This window comes from Dermacentor andersoni, chromosome 11 (genome assembly GCF_023375885.2).
Source record: "Dermacentor andersoni chromosome 11, qqDerAnde1_hic_scaffold, whole genome shotgun sequence".
In the NCBI taxonomy this organism is placed as follows: Eukaryota; Metazoa; Arthropoda; class Arachnida; order Ixodida; family Ixodidae; genus Dermacentor; species Dermacentor andersoni.
Genome location: NC_092824.1, coordinates 115,433,607 through 115,460,032, shown reverse-complemented (window position 1 = coordinate 115,460,032; position 26,426 = coordinate 115,433,607). Strand labels below are relative to the sequence as shown.

The window sequence follows — 26,426 nt, the reverse complement described above, 5'->3', positions numbered from 1 at the left end:
AGGAAAACGAAGTGACACTAGACACGCACTGAGTTCATTCAATGGAACGTTTATTTCGAAACATTTATTTCGTTAACGGTCTTACACGAGGTAAAGCATTTCTTTGGGTGTGTAAAGCAGAACACACACACAACGAATAAAATCAAGAGGAGACCGTGTATAGAGTGATCTTCTCAGCTGCTACTTTATGCACTCGCAATTACTGAAATACGATATTATTTTGAATCTGTACAAAAAATATCGAATTCCTCATTGACCACACAATATCTGCCAGGAATCGGAAGTATATCGCAAGTATGCAGGTCAGAATTAACGCTGGCCGGGAAATGAAAAGTTTCAGAACCTCTTAGCGGTTACTCGTGAATTGTCAAAAACTTTTGCAAAAGCCGGTAGCCGCACGAGAGAACGCAATTTCGATTCTAGAGGCCGAATATTTGGAACAGCTTTAAGGAAGCCTTTGGCTAAGCGCACAGCTGTTCGTTCCAATAGAGGGTGGAGCACTTAAGAAAAGTACGCGATACAATTACAACAGCACGAAAGTACATGCGACATTTCAATGGCTCGTCAATCATTTTCTACGGAGATGCTTCGACTCTCCCCCTGTTCATCTGAATTATCTGCACGAGAACGAGATTGCAATAGAACATGTAAATAAAACATTTTACGCCCATTTATGCAACTGTAGGACACGTTGTAGATTTGTTGTATATATTTTGCATAATTCTCTCAAGTTACTCCCGCTCACATTGTTTTATGCTTCACATTCTTTTTTGCATCCCCTTATATTACTCATACCTGTGCTTGTATCTCTCATATTGAGACTGAATTATATTACTAATTATTTCTTTCCCTGGTCACCTCGGCTGTCTGACATGTAAACGGGGGCCTGAACCTTCAAGTGAACTAGTTTTCACGTTTTTGTTCAGGCCTCCCTGCATTTCCTTATGGAAAAACAAACTTGATTTGATATACGACGGTTGCTGAGCTTACGCAAGATGCCAACTGCACGGGTAAGTTTCCCTGCTGCCCATCAATACTCAGGCGCCAGTTGAGGCTCGCGCATCACAAGTCATTACGATATTTTTTTTCAACGTACTCAACGTGTGGTCGTCGAGATGCGCTGTGAAAAGCAGTAGAAGTGGCTGGTCAGTTCAGGCTTCGTTGTCCGCTAACGAGGCCGCTGGCTCCTGGAGTTCTCGCATACTTACTTTGCATAGTTTGCTGTTGAAAACATGCAACACTAACACCAATAGTATTGAGGAGCATTTAGCCCTGTAATGCACAAACAGTTCTACATCAAAAAAAATTCCTATAATTTCCTTCATTTGTCGCCATGGAGGGCACGTTTGTACTGAAAGTAATAGATTGTATGAGGAGATAGCTAGCACCGTAGTTTGTAATTAGATTGCTTAGCTAATTGCTAACCCCAACTGCAATTGGCTCCAACCAATTCACGAAGATAATTTCCAATAAGGGCCAAACTTCAGTGAACCAAGAAAACAGGCTTGCTTCAGGAAGGGTTGTTCTGCAATACATCACCCCATTGTCATCAATAACGTAATGGAGAAATGTGCAGAGTACAATAAGCCCCTCTAAAATGCTTTCGATTCAGTAGAGATACCAGCAGTCATAGACGCATCAAGTGGTCAAGTACAGGAGGCACTCGTCAGTATCTTCGGAAATATTTAAAAAGACTCCACAGCTACCTTCGTTCTCCACAAGTAGAAACGTACCTATAAAGAAAGTGGTCAGGCAAGGAGACACCATCTCTCCAATGCTATTCACTGCATGCTTGGGAGGAGCACTGAAGATATTAAAATGAAAAGGCTTAGGAGTGAGGATAAACGGCTAACATCTCAGCAACGTTCCCCTTGCAGATGAGCTGTGCAGCAGTACTGGGGCGGAATTACGACAAATGATTAAGGACCTTAACAAGGAATGTATAAGAGTGAAGTTGAAGATTATGCAGAACACGAAGATCCTGATCAATAGTCTGGCAATGGAATAAACTTTCAGGATCGCCACTCATACTGTAGTCCGTGAAGGAGCCCGTTTAACTAGGTCAAAAGTCATATAGGACACTGACCAAGAGAAGGAAATTGACATAACAGTAAAAATAGGTTAGAATGCATACGGCAGGCATTGCCAGGTCCTGACTGGGAGCTTAACACTATCGCAGAAAAAGGTCTACAATCAGTGCATTTTATCGGTGCTGACATAAGGGGCAGAGACTTGGAGACTCACAAAGAAACTCGAGAACAAAACCGCGAGAAGAGCAATGGGACGAAGAATGTTAGGCGTACCGTAACGAAACAGGAAAAGAGCACTTTAGATCGCAGGGTAAACAGGAATAGCCGATGTTCTAATCGACATAATTAGAAAAAATAGAGCTGGGCAGGCTATGTAATGCGTAGGATGGATAACCGGTAGACCGTTAGAGTTACCAAATGGGTGCCAAGAAAGGGAAGTGCAGTCGAGGTGGCATGATGAGAAAATTCGCAAGTTGGAAATAGTTGGCACAGGATAGCGGTAATTGGAGATCGTTGGGAGAGGACTACGTCATGTTGTGGACGTAAAAATAGGCTGATGAATTAATATCGCCACTTGTGTTCCGCACGCGCACATTTAAATTACGACGTAACAAGCGGCTATATAGAATGTGCGTTGTGCATTACAGGGTTAAAAGGGTACCGAACCACCTTCGTGGCTTGGTGGAAAACACAGTACGCAAATAGAATACGCTGCTGTGAACATCTCCACATTTTGCCGCCGTGCATGGTTTTCCATTTTTTGGGCTATTCATGCCATCCACCAACATTACCCTCCTTGTGTTTCCTCAGCCATTACCAACTCGTTAACTCGGTACGCCCCCGTGTTATCAATGCTCTATTTTGATTACCCGCCCCAAAACTCTCCTTAGGCTACCCAGGGACTACCCCGCAAACACTTATTGGTTCGACTAGTGGTACACGAAGAATGAGTCGTCTTGCACGTCATCGGCGTTACACGCCGCCATCGTCGTCTTCTTCTGGCCCTATGGCCAGCGCTGTGTTGAGCCTTTTTATTTTTGTGTTTGCGTATCCACGAGTTTCGTGGAATTTTCAGTAATGGTTCCAATTGAATCGTCGTCGTGACGATAAATGTGGCCACTCAGACACAGGTTCGAGACCTGACGTTCGAGCTGAACCTCTCGAGCCTGAGTCAGCGGCTGTTCGGTGGTCTCACACCAAGTTGCTCCCGGTCGAGGGGTTGTCATTCAAATTCCGTGGTGGTGAAATCCTCGCCATCATCACCACTTCGGGTGAGCACGCTGCTATAGAAATGTAAAAGAAAAGAAAAAAAATGAGAGGGCCGTCAACATCTTCAGGGAGAAAGAAATGCTTGTGGCATGTTTTGCCCAGTTGTCAGGAATTCGCATAGGCTTCGATAGACAGTCGGTGCTATGGACAGTAAGAAAAGAAAAGTTACGGGCTACAATTCCTAGCGCCGCTTACGCGGGGCATTGACCACATCATGTAAACTATAGAACAATTTATTTATTTATTTATTTATTTATTTATTTATTTATTTATTTATTTATTTATTTATTTATTTAGGCACAGCACTTTACAGGCTACTCATCGGAACAATGTGTAAGGGGGGCTTTACATTGTTAATGAGGTGCGGTGCGTGTGTGTGTGTGTGTGTGAAAACATTTATTGAAATGAGGTCCGGGGGCTTGTCTTTTTTAAGCCAAGGCGGGCCGCTCCCACGTTAGCAATGTCAGGCGGAGCCCTTCAGCGACATCATGGGCCTTCTGGACGGCCCTTGGTTGGTCCTGACGCAATGGGCTTTGAATCCTTTAGCTCACTGTCTCCATTCTTCAACGAGGTTGGGGAGAGTCGCGCGACACCCCGGCGGCATATGTCTGATTCCGATGATGTCATTGTAATGGTTACAGTCCATCTTAATCTCCCTCTCTGGATAAAATTTATTATTTTGGAACGGCATGGGATATGTACCTGTCTGCAATAAGCGCAGTGACACTTCCTGAGCCCTGTTCAGTTTCGAATGTGGCAATGGGAATTGCCTGCGTCCTAGATAGTAATGTTTGGTAATGTCATTGAAAGTAGGTAATGATCTCTGTTTTCCCCGGCTTGATGGTGAACGGCTCGGTTGTGACTGTCATTGTTAGGAATCCCTCGTGCCTCGTGAGGTTTAGCAGGAATCCCTCGTGAGGTTTACCCGTCTCGTCCACTTTCCTCATATGCGCAGGAAACCAGCGGATTTCAGTCTGCATAACCCCAATGTTTTGAAAAAGTTTAGCTTTGGTGTGTATATCTGCCACACAACAATAATCGTCACTTGTCTTACTTGCGTTTCCTTTCTTGAAAACGCTGCGCTTGTTACTTTCCTCTCGAGAATGCTGTTATGCTGATAACGCGCATGCCGTTCGTCATTTGGAAGTTCCGGGCAAGCATCGTTAAAGAAAAGAAATGCGGGCAAGAGGCAGACGACGACCATTGTTGTGTGGCAAGATACGACCCAAAGGGTGGTGTAATTTTGTTTAAGAGTGTACGTAGCCTTTATCAAAACATTTTATAGCGGCTTTTGCATCACTGTAAATACAGGCCCACTTATTACTCCTGATGGCTAGAGCACTTGCCGCTTGTTCCGCCACCATGGGGTCCTTGGTAAAAAGTGAAAGAGTCTTGCACCTTCCGTTGAGAATTTGACACAATGACCGTATATGCTTCTTTACCTTTCACCCAGGTAGCATCAACAATACCTGCCATTTGGTTCTGCTGCTCTATTCACTGCAAGAGTGATTTAGCTCTTGCCTTTCTACTTTCGATATTATATTCTGGATGCATGTTTCTGGAAAGAAGGTTGGTTCTGCTGTTATCCCTAACTTCATTCCTGAATTGTACTTCAGCCTCTATTGTGCTCCTTGATCTATTCAGTTCTGGGTGATAAGTACAAAAAAAAACATGATACAGAATGTACGGTAAAAAACATGGTCACACTCAAATTACAACGCATCATAACATGCGGAAAATTAGTAATAGCATGCCCGAATCTGTCTACGAAAAATACTCATAATCAGATTGCTCATCGGCAAGCAAGGATGCAAATGGCAGAGTTCGTATAAACTAGACGAGGAGACGACCTAAACTTTCGAACCCTACAACGCACGTGCTACATGCGGGACAATTCTAGCCTGGAAATATAGGCCATATTTTTGCCCGTCTTATTAATCGGAAACAGCTCTGAATATTTCAAATATTGACTTGTCAATGGCACACTTCAGCTTTGTGAAGACAGCCGAAGTGTGTCAAAAGCATGAGCCCAAGTAATAAAATCGCACAGTATGTAAATTCTGATGCAGAGACGAGTGCTTATCTACTCCGATTGCAAGGCGCACATCAAACTAGCTTAACGAAACGTTTCATAGGCGGTCGAGAAATTCCACGCTGTTAGAACGAAGGCCTATTTTTTGTAAATTGGCTATATTTCCCATTTGAATCCCTGTACCATCAGCATAAATAGAAACAGGACCAAAAAATAACCGACTGCAATGCCTGTTAACGGTATTGCATGTAATCTAATTACTAGGTATACTGTTGTTAAGCATGGAGTAGAAGTCGCGAGCGTTCATTTTAGAATCCTAGTTTAAAGCACATTTACAAGTGCAGGCGAACTTTGAAACGGAACAACATGTTTGAATATTTTCAGAATAGGTCACGTTTGAATTTACGTTGATGCTGCCCTTGATAGTGCTGTATGAAGTGCTATCAAATTATTACGAAGCTCAGAATTAGAATGAAAATGTCCAGCTCACAAAAGACAAGTAGTTTACAGCATGCTTTGGTTACTAATCTGCCTCTTTTCACGTTGCTGTGCTGTCCTCTGTCGCATGCCGCTGGAAACGCTTTGTAACGGAGCTGGGGATTTCACTCGTTGATTTGTGCAGCTGCGCCCACGTCGAGTGTGCGTCGGTTATGCGTTTCGTAGATCGCGATTGGTTTCTGCGGGGAAGCATCTCGCACTCACCGACTACTGGATGAGCAAGCCTGAGCACGCGGTTGTGCCTGCACTGCGGTGTTTAAAGGCGCGCTCAGTTCCGTCTGCGGTAGCGGCTGCCTTGTAGTTTGTTGATGCTGATATCCGCGCCTGAAGCTCGCTTTTTGTATCCCTCTTACACATTGTTCAGACATTTCGCATATTCAATAAGTCTTAAAGCGCAGCCTTTGCCTGTCGGATTAACCAAAGCGGGGCATTTGCTTACATCGACATGTGCAGCCAGAGATCGTTAATTGTTAGCTTCAAATATTGTGGAAACGGTGTATCATTGGCATAAAATAATGTCGAAACGTTACAAAACGTACATATCGGCGCATATGAGTGGCCGAGTCACTCATATGAGCACTCTTTGCACTTGAAAATGCAGAGCAAGAAGGTTCTACCCTGCTGGACATCCTTACCAAGCGACATCCAAATTGGAGCATCCGGCTTCGGGGAGACATCGCGGAGTGTTCGTACCACCGGCAAGACTGGAGGAATGTGCCGCCTCCGTTGCTGGCAACTGGCCCCCGTGGCCTCACATGAGCGCGCGGCAGCGGATACATTTCCCGTCACTGCTACAGGGGCCAGGTGGACCTAGGACGATACCAAGGCCACAGTGAGAATCGCAGCCTACGTGTCTTCCTGAGCTTATTGATTCATTGACCACGCTAAATAATTACAGCCACGTTAGGGTGCAGTCAGCAGTAATGTCGTGCCGTTCATTACGTTATTATTATTTGTCTTGAACACATATACACATATACACAGGTATCAGGAAAGGGAAAGCGAGGAGCAGGCTGGCAACTGCCACCGGAAGGGGCACAACGCCTGCCTACTCCTCTGAAGGGAGGTGACAGCAACACAGAAATGGAAGATAGGAAGGAGGGGAGGAAAAAGAAACGAGTAAAGGAGAGCAACAGGACAAATCTAAAGACCAAAGTAGAACACTGCAACAGGTCAAATCTAAAGACTAAAGTAGAACTCTGCAGGCGGAGTTAAAATGACGCCGCGTCGAACAGCCTCCACAATTATCAACCACATCCATGGCTAGTTCGCTATGCGGCTAATTGTGTTCTCCACGATTACGTTATTTCAATAAGCAACCAGTTACCACTGCGGTACGACATGAACTGGCAAACAGGGCAGCATGGGCCCATATAGAAGCTAGTGCAAAAGAGCTTCACCTCTAGGTTTCTCTTTCACATTAGTATCCTAACATTTTGCAGTCGTCATTAGTGTTCTAGGGCATAACCAGTATGAAACATGCGATCCCCTTGCCCCTACAATACTAAGCGAGAGGTGCGACGCCTGTGGGCAGTCTATGCAAGCCACCTATCCGCTGTACTCCATACGGCGTGACTCCATGCGAGACAATCCCACGAGCTATGCGCAAAACTGTCACCGCTAATGAGCATTCAATGACATTCAATGGCACCATACGTTCTCTTCTACTCTAACTGCTAACAGTACTTCACGGCCTTACGCATTGCATTTTAAATCTGGGCGCAATGTTGTCTGCTGATGATGCTTGCTGATGATAACACACTTCAGTGATGTTTATATCTTTCATGCAGCTACTTCTCATTTGTTAAAGCAGATATGGTAGTGCCAGACACACCAATTTCTGGCATGGACATCCTCGACAGCTTCTTGCTCATCGACTATGACTTCTTACTCATGACTATGTGTATCGTGATATTGACGATCCACATAGTGGGTGAGATCTGACAATCCACCCACAATATGACGATCAACATATGTGGACCGTCATATTGACAATCCACCCACCCACCTTATAACATCGTCGCCATAGTGACACGAGGTAGATCGCCACCTGCAGGATACAGCCGTGTAAACCATCTGAAATGTGAGAATACGGTAATATACTGCCGATTGTGCTGGCAACTGGGCGAATAAAGTCTATTGCATAACATGCACAGAGAAGGCTGAGGATACGATTAAAGCAAAGAAATCAAGTTGGACGACTTTTATCTCAGAACTACATGTCATTATGATTTTCTATCTTAATTATTCTCTGGCAAACAGACGAATACACAAGTATGGATAGTCAGTCATTCGATCTGCTCTTGTTGCGTGGATGCACCAGACTTGGTGTAAATACGAAGCCTTCCCTTAATATAACTAGAACTTTTGGTTACCATGTCAGATTTGCCTATCAGCAAAGTATCGTTCTAAATTTAATTTTAGGTTCGTCTTGCAGCACATGCACATCAAACAGTATATATAGATTTCGTGCTGTATTACAACTAGTACTAATTGCAACTGTAGTTCAGTGAAGAAAGGAGCCTTGAATATTTGGATGGGGCCGAATTGCTTTCATAGTTTGCATCTAGCCACGTGTATAAATAAAGTGCCAAGTTCTACATCGATATCTTTCTTTTCCCTTCCAGTGGCCATCCTATCGACGGGCCGGATGGTCTACCACAGCAAGCAACGTGGACTGCTCCCGTACTTCTCCCACATCGACTATCCTTATCCGGCTTTCTAGAACCCCTTCGACAGCAACGTGAGCCTACGTTGCTTCAGGCTATTAAAATATATGCCTCTGAAAACTAGTGCCACTGAACGTTAATTGCACGCCAGGTCACAGGCAGTCGTTGCACCTGCTTTGAACGAGCACGATGGGCGTCTGCTATATTTTGGGGACAATCATGACACCTACCTTCATCTTTCTCATTCACAATTTCGCTTGTACTTGATTTTCACTCGGCGTGTGTGAGTAGTAACTTTAAAAACCGAATCATCTATAAATCGAATAGTGTCAGAAGCGAAAGTAATTGATTATAGAATAGATTTCGAATAGTTTTCGAATAGTTCTCGTATGAGGAACTTCCCTTCTCATCATTCATATAGAGCGGTCTTCAAATCCAAATATATTCACATTACTAAATTCCGGTGATTAGATTGCACGCTTTGAAGTGCAGTTTATTAAATGCGCAAATGAAGCATTCGGAGCACATAAGTAGTTTATTCGCTTACTGTGACTCACTGATGAGCGCGAATGATAGCAGCAAAGCCAAAAAAAGGGCAAGAAAGGGGGAAGGAAGAACAAATTAAGGAGGATAAAGTGAAACAATGACGCACAAAGAATTCTACAGTGTACCTTGCACACCGCAGTCGACCTGGACACGCTGGACAATATATCTCCAGAGGCGATGCTCGACTCCAGTCAGCGAGTCCAGCACTTGGTCGAGACGTTAAGGCGCTGACAAGGGGCGCTCTCCGACCCGGGTCCTCTGGGCAACGCCCCCATGGACGTCTAAAGGCCGGGATTCTTTGGACAGACGTTGGCCCTGTGGATGTGAGTGGATGCTTTGTAACGACAATCTTTCTATGATCTCCCAGTCTCAGATATTTATGACAATCCTTGTTAACGTTTCCGTAAAACCTACCTTCTCGAACGCTTTGCATCCCCGTGTATTAACAATCAATGAAGGATCGTCAAGAGGTGTTTTTTTCTGTTTGAAAAGATATTTACTTTCTACATACGCGGATCAGCACTGGGTTGACAAGGATTGTTCCTTATTTTGGTAACCAAGAGATACTTGTCTGCATTATTTTGTCATCACGCAGCTCACCCAACCACCTTAACATACAATAGACTCATCCCACTTTCCAATTGCAAGTGCTTCTAAAACCATGAACAATAAATCCTTCAACTGTGCTACTGAAATTCTTCAAGCACTTATTTTTATTGTGCGAGCTCACGAACAATCGAAATTTTGAATCTAAATTGAATGTAAGATTGTCTGGTAAGAAATTGTCGAAGAATTTGGTATTCAAATTTCTTTGAATATTTCCTTATGGTGGCATTCACGAGTCTACAAGGAATATTGGAGCCAGTCTTCAATAAACATTGCCCATGCCTGCGGCTCACTGGACACTTCTACAGCCATTTCCAAGTCAACGATGTGTAGTGGAAAGCTCACTTTTTGATCTGCCTACTTGAACAGATTTAATTTCAAATGAAATTTATTGGCGTTTACTTTTCACGTCGAAATTAATGAAGTCTCACCAGACCAATCCTTCTTCACAATGATAGCTTAGTAACCGTCAGAAAGTTCTGTTCGAACTCACACTTTTGCTACCAGTTCTTTAAATTGGAGTAGGTGTGCGCTTTCATACTTAATAAACTTCCTGTACGTGTTTGTATCCCTCACATAGCGTCTAGGTTAACACAGCTTGTAACCATGCTAATTATTTTATGCGCGAGTGAAGGTTGTGCTTTATGTGTTACTAAGAACAAAAGGATATGGAAAGAAAGCGCACTTCCTTTTCGTTCAATATGTTCTTTACGCATATTTTCCCTAGTAATTTGCGTGGTGTAACCTTTGCTCTGACACCTATGATTGGGACAATATCAAGTGACAAACATAATATTTACATTTGCATCCTGTGGTAATATCAAGTAACAAGCCTAGCACTTTTTTGTTCTTTTCGTCCTTCATCATTGGCTGCCATGGCATTAAGCCTTTGTTACTAGCACTATCGAGCACTTGCTGTGAAAAAACGGTCTTCGATCCACACTGTGAAGGTATAGTTGGACCGCGAAGCTGTAAACGACAACTAGAACGAGTACTTATTGCGACGTAGATTCAAATTATTCATGTGGCGACATTGATATGTACTTTAATTATTAGCCTAAGACGTTTTTCACCGACCTGCGACTTGGCTTGCGCGGCCATTTCGGGCATCTGCTGTGACTGGACCAGAGAGAAGAGGAATTCGCCGCTCCTCGCATGCGCGCTGCTCTTCAGGAGTCCTCACGTACGTGGCCTTTCCATAGCACTGTCGCAATACAAATCAATTGCAAGAAGCGTTGTTTTAGGTACGAAAGTGTATTTACATCATTCCCTTATTCGTATGCTACAGCCAAGTTACCGTCGCCACGGCACCTTGCGCAACACTAATCTCTACCGGCAAACACATGCGGAGAGCGCTACGTGCTTCCATAAGGCACTGACGCGCCTTATCAATTATGTGGGTCTAATGTTAGTTTTGACCTTGCTATTTATGGAAATATATGCTCTTCTGTATGTTGCACGCGTAACTCCAAAGAATGCAAGCGCTGTTCGCTACACTTCGCCGAGTGCTTGTAGCATCTGCACTACGGAGGTATGAGGCATTGCATTTGGGGGTATGAGCCATAGATGATTATTTTCTGTCAGCCTTAGGCCACGAAGAAACCCCGGTATCCTAGGCGTAGAGCTTCGCTGTAAAAAATGAATTGTGGAGTTTAATTTTTCGTGACCGGCATATTATTATGAAGCACACCGTAGGGGGAGACTAGCGGTTAATTTAGCGAGCTGGGGATCTCTAGCGTGCACCTAAGCCTAAGTACACGAGAGTGTCTAAATTTCGTCTTTGTCGAAATATGATCACTGCCACAGGTATCTAACGCACAACCTCGAGCACAGAAGCACAATGCCGTAGCCACTAGTCATACAATTAAACTACTTGCCACACTGGATTATGCTGATTATACATAAAATTAGAAATAAATTCGAAGGCAAAGAAACATGGCATAGTATAGCCTGTGGTGTTCTCCCTTCTTTTCTTGTCTGCACAGACGGGCACTGATCTACACTTTCTCATATAACGTTGCATAGAGTTTCTCACTATAACACCTAGAGGGAAATCTGGCGCCACTGTCTGTGGGAGTTTAAGGGGCGCCATGCCGCCATGGGAATGACGGTATATGTGTCTGCGAGGCTTATGTTGGCTAGCGTTGTAAGAGACTTCGTCTAAAACGTGGATATGGCTACACAAATAACGCGTTCTTAAAGTAAAACATTCAGAAAATGCTTCCATTCACGCATATTGCATCTTTACTCACCTACAATACATGACCAAGCAAAGAAAAGTAAGAACAGACGACAAACTCTTTCAAAGAGAGCGCGAATCTTGTCGTCTGTTCTCCAACTTTAGCGGCCCGTTGGCACTTATTACGTTTCATATAATTGTACATGCAATAACAAATTCTCATAGTTGAATAAAACATGTTTTTGTGTAATAATAAAGCTAAAACAGCTTTTTGCGTCCTGTTTTAGTAGAAAATGGTTCATTGTGACAGACGCGACGGGGCTTGCCTGGCTCTCTGAGAACGATGCCAATACGAAGTCACAATATACGAGCACTCCCATGCATACCACAGTGCAGCAGCGCCAGATTTCCCACTAGGCAATATGGTGAGAAACTCTATGCAACGTTGTGCCTTTCTTTCGTTGTCTGTTCTTGTCAGCCTTCATCTCCGCGACTCTGCGAGCCATCTTCTGCAATGTAAGGACAAGGCTCGACCAGGATCACGTCTAGGATTGGCTCGGCTTTCACTATCAACTTCTATTTGGCGATATCACAGACGGTAAGAAGACTACCCGTGTCAGCTATCCTGATGCTACGTGACAGGTGTGGCATTATCAGGAAACATTTCTTCAGATTATAACTACTACTGAGCCTCCATTTAGTACAATGTTCAGTTGGATGTTGAATATATGGCAGCAGGTTTATACCCATACTAATATTCTGGACTTGAAAGTACAGAAATTAAATATCTGAGAAACCTGTTTGGTTATACAGGATTATCTATTTTAATAGAAGCTGACCTAAAAGTATCCTGTGGTAAATATCTCAATTTGACCACGTCAGCTAGATTACTTAGAGGTGGACAATACTTGCTACACAAATTACAAAGTGACGTTAACTCAGTAACAAAAGCCTACTTTTTAACTTCGTAATTAGTGAATTTAGCTTGGTAACGTTAGTATTATAATTAGTGAGGTTAGTGGACTTTAGTGCACATGATTAAAGTGAGAAATTGAAGGTGAAGTGGAACAAAGCAATATTTGAGCAAACATTTTCTTTCTTAGCAATCTGCGGTGAAATGCATTGGTGCTTCAGTTCTCACTGTAAACAGTGTAGAAAATGGACTGCTTACATGTTTTAAGCAAATAATGAATGCATTTGACCGCAGATATTTCTTAATTCTAGTGCGAACCTAAGGGGTTATTGTTAAAGTAACGTTACTTCATTACATGCATTGATTCAATTCCACGATTAGGACATGTACTCCAACATGATTAATTAACTTTAATTATGGCATTTTGTTAGCTAATATCACTTTGCAATTGTGTTTTGCTATAGTGTCTGCCTCTTTAACATAGCCGTTGTGACAGAATTGCAGTATCTACCAGAGGAGACCTTTAATGAACTTCTTCACATTAAAACATAACTAGGCATGCTACGGTGCTATATGTGGTTCTCAGAGAGCAGCACGATGATGGAAAATGAAACAAATTTTTTATTGCAACAACTCTATTTACAATACTTTCCCACCATTCTGACACAAGCTGTGAAAATTGACTCGGGTGTCGATCACCTACAGCTACGGTGGCTCCGACCAATGTTTTTCTCATACCAGTTTGGCGATAAGAGGAGTACGTGTCACGAAATTTCAACGAAAGGTTGTACATTAGCAATGCATACATCTTATCCAAAGCAAAATATCACATTTTTTATCAGCTTTTACAATATTAAGTTGTCAAAGGCGGTAAAATCTGGCTTCTCGAGATACGTAGCCTGCTTCATCGCGTAACTTCAATTGTATGCCTTACGTGGCTGCAGGGATGAACATTACAGTACTGTCGCTGGATTATTATATTTTAACACACATTTGACGATTAAAAATGGTCAAGAAATATTCGAAAAACATTCTAGCTTACAAAGAGCGACAGTTCGATTTGAAGACTGAATTGAATAGGGCAATACGCAATTTGTTATTCCAAATTTTCGAATATTCGCACACCACTAGTAGCGTGTGCTTACGATTCACTCCGTGATGCAAATTATACTATTATGTTATTAGTCGACAAGCAATTGTTGGCACGTATCTTACCTTTGTACATCTCACGGACATACCAGTTTGTAACAAATACGCCAGGTGCTTCCTCCGGCACGACAGAAAGGTTCTTGCCTTCTCCCCAAAAATCCTGCAAACTAATTCATTTCAATCAACACTGCATTAAAACTCCCTGGAAAAAGAATAGCCTAATACATTTTGCCATCCTGCCAGACTCCATCAGCGTTGATGCACACCTCAAATATACTGAATTTTGACAGTTGTGGCCGTCCCAGGGCTGTGCATGTCACTGATTTCTTCAGTGATATTGACTGCTCTAGATTTAGGTGAACGCTTCACTAAAATTTCCTATGCAACACCTTGGTCGTCCTTTGCTTTGCCTCGTTGTTCCTCACCAACACTGGAACTCAATGTGCAGGTGAACTTAGCCTCCCAGTGGCCCATGCGATGTTATCGCCCTTTCCTCAACTATATTATGTTACTATAATAATAATAATAATAATAATAATAATAATAATAAATAATAATAATAATAATAACTATATTACTGAGTGAAGTGTGAATTCAGACAAATTGAGTTGAAAATGTTCGATATTTCCTTGTTGGCGCTATGTCTGAAATTCCAAGTGCAGCATTTCAAAAGCCGTCGCAATTGCTTGGGTACTATAGTAAATGCCCACTAGGACGAACCTGGTTCAGTTGAATTTTTGCATGTCAGAAACAATGAATAACTCTTTAGTTGGTTTGCCACATACTCTAAACAAAGAGAAAAGTCTGCTTGACGTGATCCACTAACTTGGTTAAGCTTAACTATTACAGTCGCCATTGGTGCCTGCTGCTCAAGCCTGCTATAGCTACATGAGATGCAAATGGCGTTTCTGTGGACATAAATAGCGAATACTGCATTCACAACGACATGCAAATGTGCAGGGCTGATGCCATGGCAACAATAATTGGGTAGTTCCTCAAGGTGCCTTTGCACATTGATAATTATGGCGAGGACACTAACTTGGACGAGCACAAAACAACGGTTTTCACACGTAGTAAAATGGAGCAATGAAGCGCTACATTACATTACAGGTTGTTCAGAATGGCCTAAGCCATCCACTCCATGATGGCTATTTCTCACGTGAGACGAGAACCAATGTCATGTGACGCTAACGCATAAACCCACAACCGGGCTTGTTTTTTTTTTGTTTCTTTTTTTGCCTGGGGTATCTCCCTAGCCGTAGTTGATTCTTAAAAGCATGCAGGATTTGAGTTTCCTTGAATTGTCGGTGACTACCGAATGCCTGAAAGTTGGACGCCACGAGCACATTCTTCTGACGTTTGGCTTATGCTTATTCGATCTTTGCTTAACACGATACGCAGTTTTCCCTACGCAATGTGTGTGGTATAATTGCCGAATGTCAGATTTCACCTTTTACCCATGCCGCCTAAGTATCGCTGTGCATGCGATGAGCTTTGTTACAAGGGTCAATTCTTGGTTATAACATTCTACCTTTTTGGTGCGGACATTCTCAAATGTATATAATATTTTCTTTCTAATATGGGAATTGGTGTTAAAGGTATTACTGTATGGTATGACTGAGCCAACGGAAGGAAAGAGTAAGCTTGAATAATAACGTACAGAAGCCTAAAGTAAAGTTGAATTGCCTATCCAGAGAGTGATGAGCAAAACTAGAACAAGGTGAAAGCAGACGCCAACGTTTCGACTAGTGTACTTGTCTTCTTCAAGGCGCCTTGAAGACAAGTCTACTAGTCGAAACGTTGGCGTCTGCTTTCACCTTGTTCTAGTTTTGCTCATCATATTGAATTTCCATCTCCCGCCTTCCCCGTGTTTTCCCCATCCACAGAACGGAATTCGTGAATATAAGTAAGCATCTAGAATACCATATATCAAGTCACATTTTGCCAAATGTGATCATGACGAAAGGAAGGACTTTTACAGGAAAGTAAAATTGGTTGGATTGCATACGGCATACATTACCCAATTATGATCGGCAGCTTACCGCTATCCTTCAAATGGTACAATCATTGCATTGTACGGGTACTAATATAAGGACTAGAGACTTCGAAAATAACAAGAAATATTGAGATGAGAAATCTTAGCCCTCGCGTTCAGATGGAGGAACGCAGCGCTGTGGATTAGAGTATAGGCGTGTTGCCTATGTTTTGTTGACATTAAAAATTATGTGGCTAGTCGTGCCATGTAATGCATAGGAGAGATAAACGGTAATTTATTAGAGTTACAGCACAGGTGCGAAAGGAACGAAAGTTTAGTCGAGTACAGCAGGAATTTAGATAATGTGATAAAATTAGTAAGATCGCTGGCATAACCTAAAACCAGCTCAGGCTAGACAATGGTTATTGGAAATTGCTGAGAGATGACATAAATACGCTACTGGTTTTGATGACGACTGCTTCATTTTTTGCCTCTGTGTTAGCTTCCTTTTTCATTGATTATCTTTTTAACGGTCATCTTCACTTATAGACGCAATGAGGTGAAATGGGTTGCCAGACGAACCAACGCGGTTAGCTTGGGTAATAAGCAACAAAGTTAAGCGATAAATGCTGAAGAAATCCAGGGAAAACAGGGGGGAAGGCGGGAGATGGAAATTCAAGACGATGAGCGAAACCAGAACAAGGTGAAAGCGGGAGCCAACGTATCGACAAGTGGACTTGTCTTTTTCAAAGCGACATATGCTTTGCTCGGCACAGTATATATAGGTATGGTTCTTCTAAAGGGAAGAGTAGTAAAGCGGGTGGGTGCGGCAACGAGCGAAGGTGTGCTAACGGCGAGGGTGCAGAAGTGAGAATAAAGGAGTGCTTTGCACAAGGCCGGTGACACGGCCGTCTGTCAGTCACATGTCAACGGCCGCGTGTCAGCCGGCATGTCAATGGCGCGCACAGCACCCCACTGTTACCTGCCTCGATGGTGGTCATGGGTTATCCTGTCTCTGAAGGAGATAATAGAAGGAGCGGCAGAAACTGGTGCTCGTGAAGAAAAAAAAGATTAGGAGAACATAAATAAATAAATAAGCAAATAAATAAATAAATAAAAGGAAGGAAGGAAGGAAAGGCGAAGAAAAGAATGAAAGAAGAAACAATAGAAAAGAAAAAACAAACCAAGCAACCAAACTAAGTGTTGTTGCCTATAGCTTGAAATTTAGCATAGCGAAAATATTCTAAAGTTCCCTTTGAAACGTTTATGCCTATTGGTTGCAGTGTCTTGAACTTATGGATAAGCCATGATTCTCTGTATATTGTTTCTCGTTCAGAACGGTAATTTGACTGTAAGATGTAGAGATTAAGTCCATCAAAGTTATGACCTGGTTGGTTGGAATGCTCGGCGACGGCTTTGGGGAGCTTTTTGGCTGTGTCTGCGCGATGTCCGTTTAATCTGAAGTTCATGGATTGTGCTGTTTCGAAGATATATTGCATCTTACAGAAAGAACATTCAAACATATAAATCACATACGAACTTGTACCTGCATCTTTGTTCTTTGGCATCATGAAACGTCATGAAGCGTCACCATAAAGCATCGGAAGCATGCCGCTTTTATCTTCTTCCTAAAATACATAAAGTTCCCGTCGAAGCAATATTTGCAGCAGAAATCCCAGGTCATCCTGTTGTGTCTAATAACAACACACCTACCGAGTCACTAAATAAATTCTTAAATCACCACTTGTCAAACATCACCACCACCCTCTCATCTTTTGTTCAAGGCACGCCGCACTTCCTTCGAATTATCGACAGCATCAACGCCAACCAAATCTTTTCCGACCACACTATATTCTAGTCACTTTGGATGTTGCTGCCCTTTACACTAACGTACCCATGAGTGAAGGAATTGAAGTCGTATCGAAACACCTCGCAATCAATCCCCAAGCGCATGATCCTGAAGTTTACCTGTCGCTAATTAGGTTAGTTCTCACGCTAAACTATTTTGAATTCAATTGTATTCACTTCCAGCAAACGTTCGGCGCTAGCATGGGAACACCATTCGCTCCCCCGTATGCGAACATTTTCATGGTACAGCTTGAAGCAGACCTGTTGCAATCCTGCCCTTTAAAACCCCACACCTGTCTTCGCTACATCGACGGCATATGTGTCATATGGCAACATGACACAAGCGCGTTAACCGACTTAATTAGCGATTTGAATCGATTTCACCCAAGTATTAAATTTACTGCTCACCAGTCTCCTAGTCAAATACACTTCCTCGACACGACGGTCTACATAGAAAACGGAAAAACAAGAACGACACTTCACCAGAAGCCAGCAGACAGCCAGCAATATTTACACTACAACAGTCATCACCCGCGACACTGAAAGCAAACAATTTTTGTCGGACAAGCGAAACAAATAAGAGGAATCTGCAGCGAAGATAACCACTATATCCACCACCTAAATGACCTCAAAACAACGCTAGCAGAAAGAAACTATTCACAAGTTGTTCTCGATAGAGCCTATGATGTTGCGTCAAGATTGGAGAGACAGTCGGAATTAGCTAAGAAACAGCCTACACCAGAATCTGACGGACCATAAGCCTTTATAACCAAATATTCTAATGCACTCCCAAACAAAGAACATCCTACGAAAATACCACCCTATATTATCTAGTAATCAGCGTCTCAGAAAAGTGTTCTCGGATGTACCAAGGGTTACCTTTCACCGCAACAGAACATGTAAAGTCATGTTAGACCGCGCGAAAGTCAGCCAACATCACTCCCCATAATAAAAACATGTTGTAGCCCCAGCTGCCAAACCTGCATGAAACTTCAAAATGACACTAAAATTAAAAGTACCGCAAATAATTATGCACACGAAGTCAAAACTAGCTTTACTTGTAAGGTTCGGATGTGATTTATATGCTTGAACGTTCCTTCTTGTAAGAAACAATATATCGGCGAAATGGGACAATGAATAAACGTCATAATAAACGGACATCACGCGGACACAGCCAAAAAGCTTCGCTATGCCGTCGCCGAGCATTTCAAACAACCAGGTCACAACTTTGATGAACTTAAACTCTACATCTTACAGTCAAATTTCCGTTCTGAACGAGAAAGAAAATACATAGAAAGATACCTTATCCATAAGTTCAAGACATTGCAACCAATAGGCATAAACGTTTCAAAGGAAACTTTACAATCTAATTGCTATGCTAAATTTGAAGCTATAGGCAACAACACTTAGTTTGGTTGCTCAGTGTATCTTTTTCTTCTTTTTTGTCTCCTTTCTTTCTTTTTCGTTTCTTTCTTTTGTTTTTTTTCTTCGCCTGTTTCCTTTTTTCATTTAGTTTATTTATTTATTTACTTGTTTCATTTCAGTATTACATATATATATATATATAATTGCGCCAATGGAAATGGACCATGGCAACCTTTAACAGCCGAACTCTGTCGATTGAGGCTAGCTTAGCAATACTCTTTGAGGAACTATCAGATTTTCTTTGAGATATCATTGGCCTTAACGAGATTAGATGAACTGGTGAGGCTTATACAGTGCTGACTAACGGTCATGTCCTCTGCTATAGAAGTCTCCCAGATAAGAAGCAATACGGGATATGATTCCTAATTCATAAGGACATAACGGGCAACATTGATGAAGTCTACAGCATTAATGAGAGGGTACCAGTAGTCGTAATCAAACTTAATGAAAGGTATAGATTAAAGGTAGTACAAGCCTACGGTCTAACATCCAGTAACTATGATGATAAAGTACTTCAGTCTTATGAAGATATCGAATTACACTCTTAGGCAAAGTTACACCCTTTGGCTTGCCCCTTCTGCCACACAACAATAATCGTTATCTGCCTTGATGCGCTTCCTTTCTTTAACGCTGCGAGCCCGGAACATTCCAGTAACGAACGGCACACGTGTTATCAGAAGGGGCACTCCAAAGGTTGTAAACTGTTCTATGCTGATAACGCGCGTGCCGTTCGTTACTGGAAAGTACCGGTCTCGCAGCTTTAAAGAAAGGAAACGCATCAAGGCAGATAACGATTATTGTTGTGTGGCAGAAGGGGCAAGCCAAAGGGTGTAACTTTGCCTAAGAGTGTAGCGATGAGAAAAGTGCAAACTCAGTATACTGTAGTAATGGGCGACCTCAATGCAAAAATGGGGGAAAAGCAGGCTAGTAACTAGCAATTGGCAACTAGGTCATCAATTCTAGGAATGCCAGAGGAAAGATGCTGGTAGAATTCGCAGAAAAAAATCATCTGAGAATAATGAAAACCTTTTTCAAGAAGCATAGCAACAGAAAGTGGACCTGGAAAAGCCCTAATGGTGAAACAAGAAATGAAATTGATTTCATACTTTCTGCCGATCCCAGCATAGTGCAGAATGCAGAAATGATAGGTACAGTAAAGTTAAGTGATCATAAGTTAGTGAGGGCTAGGATTCAGCTCAATTTGAAGAGAAAGAGTAAAATTGGTCAAGAAGAAACAGATCAACCTTGAGGCAGTAAGGGTAAAAGCAGATAATTTCAGTCTGGTGCTTGCAAACAAATATGCAGCCTTAGGACAGAGATATGAAGATGACATAGAGGTAATGAATGAAACCGTAATTAGGCTGGCTTCCAAGGCAGCAATTGAAGTGGGAGGCAAGGCACTAAGGCAACCAGTAGGCAAGCTCTCCCAAGTAACAAAGGACCTAATAAAGAAAAGACAAAGAATGAGAGTGTCCAACTCAAGAGAAGTTAGAAATCGCGGAGCTGTCAAAACTGATCAACAAGGCGAAAATAAGTGGTATTCGAAATCATAACGGGAGAAAGACTGAAGAAGCCGTAAGAAATGGACGCTGCCTGAAATCAGTGAGAAGGAAGTTTGGCATAGGCCAAACCAAGATGTATGTACTGAAAGATAAGCAGGGTAATATTTTATGGAAATTATCTACAGAGATTCCTCAGCTACCTTAATTATCCAAGAAAAAAAGGAGGAAGATACCTATAAAGAAAGTGGTCAGACAAGAGACACAATCTCTCCAATGCTATTCACTGCGTGCTTGGAAGAAATATTCAAGCTTTTAAAATGGGAAGCCTGTGGAGTAAGGATCGACGGCGAATATCTCAGCCACCTTCGGTTTGCTGATGACATTGTTCTATTCAGCAACACTGCAGATGAGTTACAACAAATTATTGAGGACCTTAACAGAGAGAGTGTAAGAGTGGGGTTGAAGAATAATATGCAGAAGACAAAGATGTTGATGAATAGCCGGGCCAGGGAACAAGAGTTCAGGATCGCCAGTAATCCTCTGAAGCCTGTGAAGGAGTACGTTTACCTAGGTCAATCACAGGGAACCCTGATCATGAGAAGGAAGTTCACAGAAGAATAAAAATGGGTTGGATCGCATACGGCAGACATCGTCAGCTCCTGACTGGAAGCTTACCATTATCATTGAAAAGGAAGGTGTACAATCAGTGCATTTTACCGGTGCTGACATATGGGACAGAGACTTGGAGTCTGACAAAGAAACTTGAGAACACGTTAAGGACCGCGCAAAGAGCGATAGAACGAAGAATGCTAGGCATAACATTGAGACAGAAAGGAAGTGGTTTGGATGCGAGAGCAAACGGGTATAGCCGATATTCTAATTGAAAGTAAGTGAAAGAAATGGCGCTGGGACGATCATGTAATGCGCAGGTTAGATAACCACTGGACCATAAGGGTTAAAGAACGGATACCAAGAGAAGGGAAGCGCAGTAGAAGACGGCAGAAAACTAGGTGGTACGATGAAATTAGTAAATTCGTAGGGTGTTAGTTGGAATTGTTTGGTGCAGGACAGGGGTAACTGGAGATAGCAGGGAGAGTCCGACCTGCAGTGGTCATAAAGTAGGCTGATGATGAAGATGGTGATGATATTTTTTTCACGAGCACCAGTTTCTGCCGCTCCTCCTACTATCTCTTTCACAGACAGGATAGCCCACGACCACCAGTGAGGCAGTGGCAAAGGGTTGCTGTGCACGCCGTTGACATGCCGACTGACACATGGCCGTTGACATTTGACTGACAGGCGGCCATGTCACCGGCCTTGTGCAGGGCATTCCGTTATTCTCGATTCTACACCCTCGCCGTTAAAACACATTCTTTAAGAAACATTAGTTAAAACACAACGAGCGTTAAAACACGCTCGTTGCCGCACCCACCCGCTTTATCCCTTCCCTCCTTTAGGAGAAGCATACCTATTTATACCCTACCACACCGAGGAAAGCATATGTCACCTTGAAAAAGGCAAGTCCACTTGTCGAAACGTTGGCTCCCGCTTCCACCTTGTTCTCTTTTTGCTGAAATGCTGAAGAAGGAAAATATCATTTATTTTCCTTTAAAGACCCCGATGGGGTATTGCATTACAAATGTGCCGGTTGGTTTTTCTCCTGCGTGAGTGTGGCATTAGTTGTGCCAGCGCATGAAATGTTATGGTATCTCGGGATGGATGAATATTTATCCTACGTTAAAATTTATTTGTTAGAAGTTCGTGCAATGGTTGCGCGTCTAGGCTCTATCAGTCCACTCACGCACTATGAGTATATCTGTAGTATATTACCAAGGAGCCGAAATAGTAAATTTTTTATCAGCAGTTTCATACTTGCGAGAAGGTAAGTACAAGTAAATTGTAAGTACAAGGAGTCAAGAATTGAATACAATAACGTGGTTTATAGTGTAGCAAGTTGAAGAGCAACGACTATATGCTTGCGCTGCCTATCAGCTGATGATCTTGCTCAAAACGATGCACCGTATACATGCTTGACGTAAAAAGAACGAACAGTAGGAAAAGTACATGAAAAATAATGTAGTGCAACATATCAATGGATGGACTGGAGTAGAATTTTTTTCCTCATTTGGTCACGCTGTTGTACAACCTGCAATGTCTCACTTGCCCCGAATGAGAACTTCGAAATGCCTGATGCATGGCACATGAAAACGAGATCTTGCAAATCCTAAGCATACGTTGGAATTTATGTGAAGTGAATCCTAAGCTAAGCGTGCAACCGAACGCTATACAACTTATGGCGCTGCCTAGAATTTTGTTTTCTATCATCTTGTGGAGCGTTTAGTCTCATGCAATGCATTTTTATCTTCCAAAAAGGTCAGCTTTTACCTCGTCAAATTCGTTTTATCTGCGGAGTGGTGGAACATTCGTAAGCTATGCCGAAATTCACACACTAAATCAGGCCTGTGCGCATTGTCAGACGTATACGCAGCGATGTCACGAGGACAAAGGCAACTTATGGTCCTTGTCGATGCAAGAATGGCGATGACAGGTATGTACAGAGAAGTATGACACACAAGTTTGGCACCTCATATTTTCACGCGACGCGCATGTAACGTTCGCATATACATATATTCACAAAGATCCGCCGAGGTGCCGATCGACCCAGCAGCAGCTACTGCCACGCTGAATCCGGGAGGTAAACAAAGCTTCGCTTAAGATATACACATGTCTAAACAATTGGGCAACCTGTGCACTGCGCATATCGACGCTGATCCTACCGCACTGTTTACAGTGTTTGTGTGGTGAATACTTTATCTTCCATTGTGTGGGCTTTGAATGCCTACCTATCTCGCACCCTAAGCTGAAGCCCAGAGCCGTGTTCCTATAGATGATTTAAACTCTTCGCGTGAGTCGAATAATGAATGTGTGATTGCATGTGCGTGTTCAAGCGTGCGCTTGTGTGAAATCGAGAGAGAGAGAGAAACACAGCGTGAGAAGCCAAAAAACACAACGACTACGACACCATGGGAAGGATAAAGAAAGCGCCGAAGAATGACGAGGGCGTCATGATGGCAGTGTTAGCATTAAATCTGCGATGAAGTCAGTGAACACGACTGTAGCAAAACGACGGCACGGCAGCAACGGCGGTGACGATGGCGACGACACTTGACTGGGACGCCAACGTGACGGTGATTACAAAGCCACCACGGTGGTGTGACGAAGACAACACAATAACGACGACGGCATAGCGACATTGACAAGCAGACGACGACGACATCGACATGCTAGCACCGACAACCACGAGATTACAAAACGATGGCGATGTGACAGCTATGTGATGGCGACTGTGACGTCGGTGGCACACCCACGTAAGTGCTGTGGCGGCAATAAGTTTTCCAGAAATCATCGACAGTGAACGTCAATGTAAACTAATTGCCTGAACGAACCAAACAACTAATGACTGGACGAATGAGCAAGCTAGCGAAGTAACGAACGAACTAACGAGCGAACGAACGAAGTAATGAACGAAGTAACGGACGAACTAGCCTTTTTCTTCCCCAGTCCGACCACAGACCCTCAACCACCCACGAAAATGGGCGAAAGGCGCAAAAAAAGCTATTCACTAAAGATTTTCAACCGTAAACAGTCAGCAGTCATGCAATTAAGTAGTCATGCAAGCGACGACATAGTCATCGTGACGTCGTCATGCCAACGTCATTTTGTCGTAATCGTGTTCTCATCATGTCGATTATTATTATTATTATTATTATTATTATTATTATTATTATTATTATTATTATTATTATTATTATTATTATTATTATTATTATTATATCAAATATATCTAATAATGGAGATATATAAAGATGGAGTTCCCGAAAGCTACAAACACAAGTGAAGATAAGTAAGGCGGCAGAAAAAGTTTTACAAAATTGTAAAAAAAAAAGCGAGTACACGCAATAAAATAAAAATATGCGATGCCTCGGTCTCTCTAATAAGGCACCATCGGTAACATAAGCTTGGTTGTTCCTTATTTTAACCTAGTGCGTTCACCAACATCGATGAAACTCTTCTCTCCCATATTGATAAGATTGCTGTTCAAGAATACTCATAGACATAAGCACGTAGGTGCAACAGCAGAGAGAACATGGCCATCTGGGACCGTCTACTCTGAGCTGCTGAACCGCGCTTTCTTTCAAGATTACGACTGCCTCGAATATGTCCCGAATACGCGTGATTCCAAATGCAGCCTAATACTCTGTACATACATCTGTCATCGGCATTCTTCCCTAGTCGAGTATCACACATCCACTTCGACTTCGAGACATAGCTACGCAGAAGTTTCACACAGTGCATCTATCGAATTTGGTGTTTGCATTACAATAGAGCTTCTGAACATGGTAGTACACAATATAAAGATTGTGCGATGCGAAGATCGCGCATAAACTTTGAATGGGTTTGCTTGTTTCAAAGGATGCAATTAAACAATTGTACGCATCGCTCTTAGTTGTTTAGAATTAAAAAATAAATCTTCGCTTCTAATGGTTTCCAACGTGTGCCTCGGATCTGCATAACGTTTTTTCTTCCAGTGTAATTTTCCGTTCTTGGCGTATCGCTGATTCGGCATGCTTTCCGCCAATGTTGCCACGACATAAACCAGCAAAAACATGATAAAACGCCAGCGAACGTACAGCTGCTTGCAATAGTCCTTGAACGCACCTTTAGCATGTATTGAACGACGTTTCGGAATATGGAATGACAAGAATATGCCTTCAGCGTACCGACAACTTTAGCGCATTTGTGCAATGGTTGATCTGTCATTTCGCCAACAGAAAAAAGAAAAGCGTTTTACAGCTAAAATCAGAGGAAAGCACACATCTTGTAAAAATCCGGAAAGGGGTTGACAGGATTGCGAAATAAATAAATATCGAATACTTCCAAGATACTTCCAAGTTCACTCAGCGGAATTATGTAACTAAGAAAGCAACAGCAAAGTTTGTGCTCACTTCGTCTGCTGGGTAGCGGAGCTTGGTCCGTGGCCCTTTTGTCCGAACAACGACCCACGGGAATGTCCTACGTGCACAAGCAGTCAGCTTTCTTTCAGTCACTCTGTTGTCTTTTCGAAAAAGTGGCGAGTATTTTGGCGTTCATCTAAAGCCATTCACGAAAGCAGGTGAGGTCTCTTGCAGGCAACCACATGCACCGACACAAGGCAAAATAGCAACCAAGGTCAAATCACCTGATATTTCGGCGAAGGCCACTGCTCAGTGCAAAGAAATTACTGAAATCAAACAGCGCCAAAGGATTGAAGGCAAATACGCTGGTTTGGACGATATTAGCCTATCAATTCGCTCCACTTGGCGTTTTGATGAAGAAATTGCGACAGAAAGAAAGAGATGGAAACAAACTTCTGCTGCCTGTGATACCTCAGCGCGCGCGTTACCATTTTATCATTAGCAGAAAGAAATACGTAAACCTTATTGACCTTGATAAAGACAAATCCACGTGTCAAAACGTTGGCTCCTGCATCCATCTTGTTCTCGTTTTGCTCATAGGCCTTATTTGTATATTGAAGTACGCACTTGCTGTATGTATAGTTGAACATAAACCAACGTACTTCTTTAATATTACCGAAACAAAGTAGATTCAAGAAACCGGTTCTTACTAAAACTTTGCACGCGTCTTGCCGTTTTTAAGCCAGTATTTCACAGGCCGGGAAGCTAACGAAGGCGTTCGAGTTGGCCGACGGAGACTGAAGTCCTGGCGTGAAAGTCTTTGATGTCGC

General features: G+C 42.6%; 1 long non-coding RNA gene across 1 annotated transcript; it reads right to left on the bottom strand.

The window, feature by feature from the left end:
- Window positions 1-59: 59 nt before the first annotated feature.
- LOC126539546 (uncharacterized) lies at window positions 60-25,716 on the bottom strand. The gene is made up of 7 exons (XR_007601344.3): window positions 25,648-25,716; window positions 13,981-14,058; window positions 10,728-10,854; window positions 9,170-9,359; window positions 7,838-7,905; window positions 6,465-6,639; window positions 60-3,313 (listed from the first exon to the last, which is right to left on the bottom strand). It is a non-coding gene; the product is annotated as an uncharacterized lncRNA (long non-coding RNA).
- Window positions 25,717-26,426: the final 710 nt, after the last annotated feature.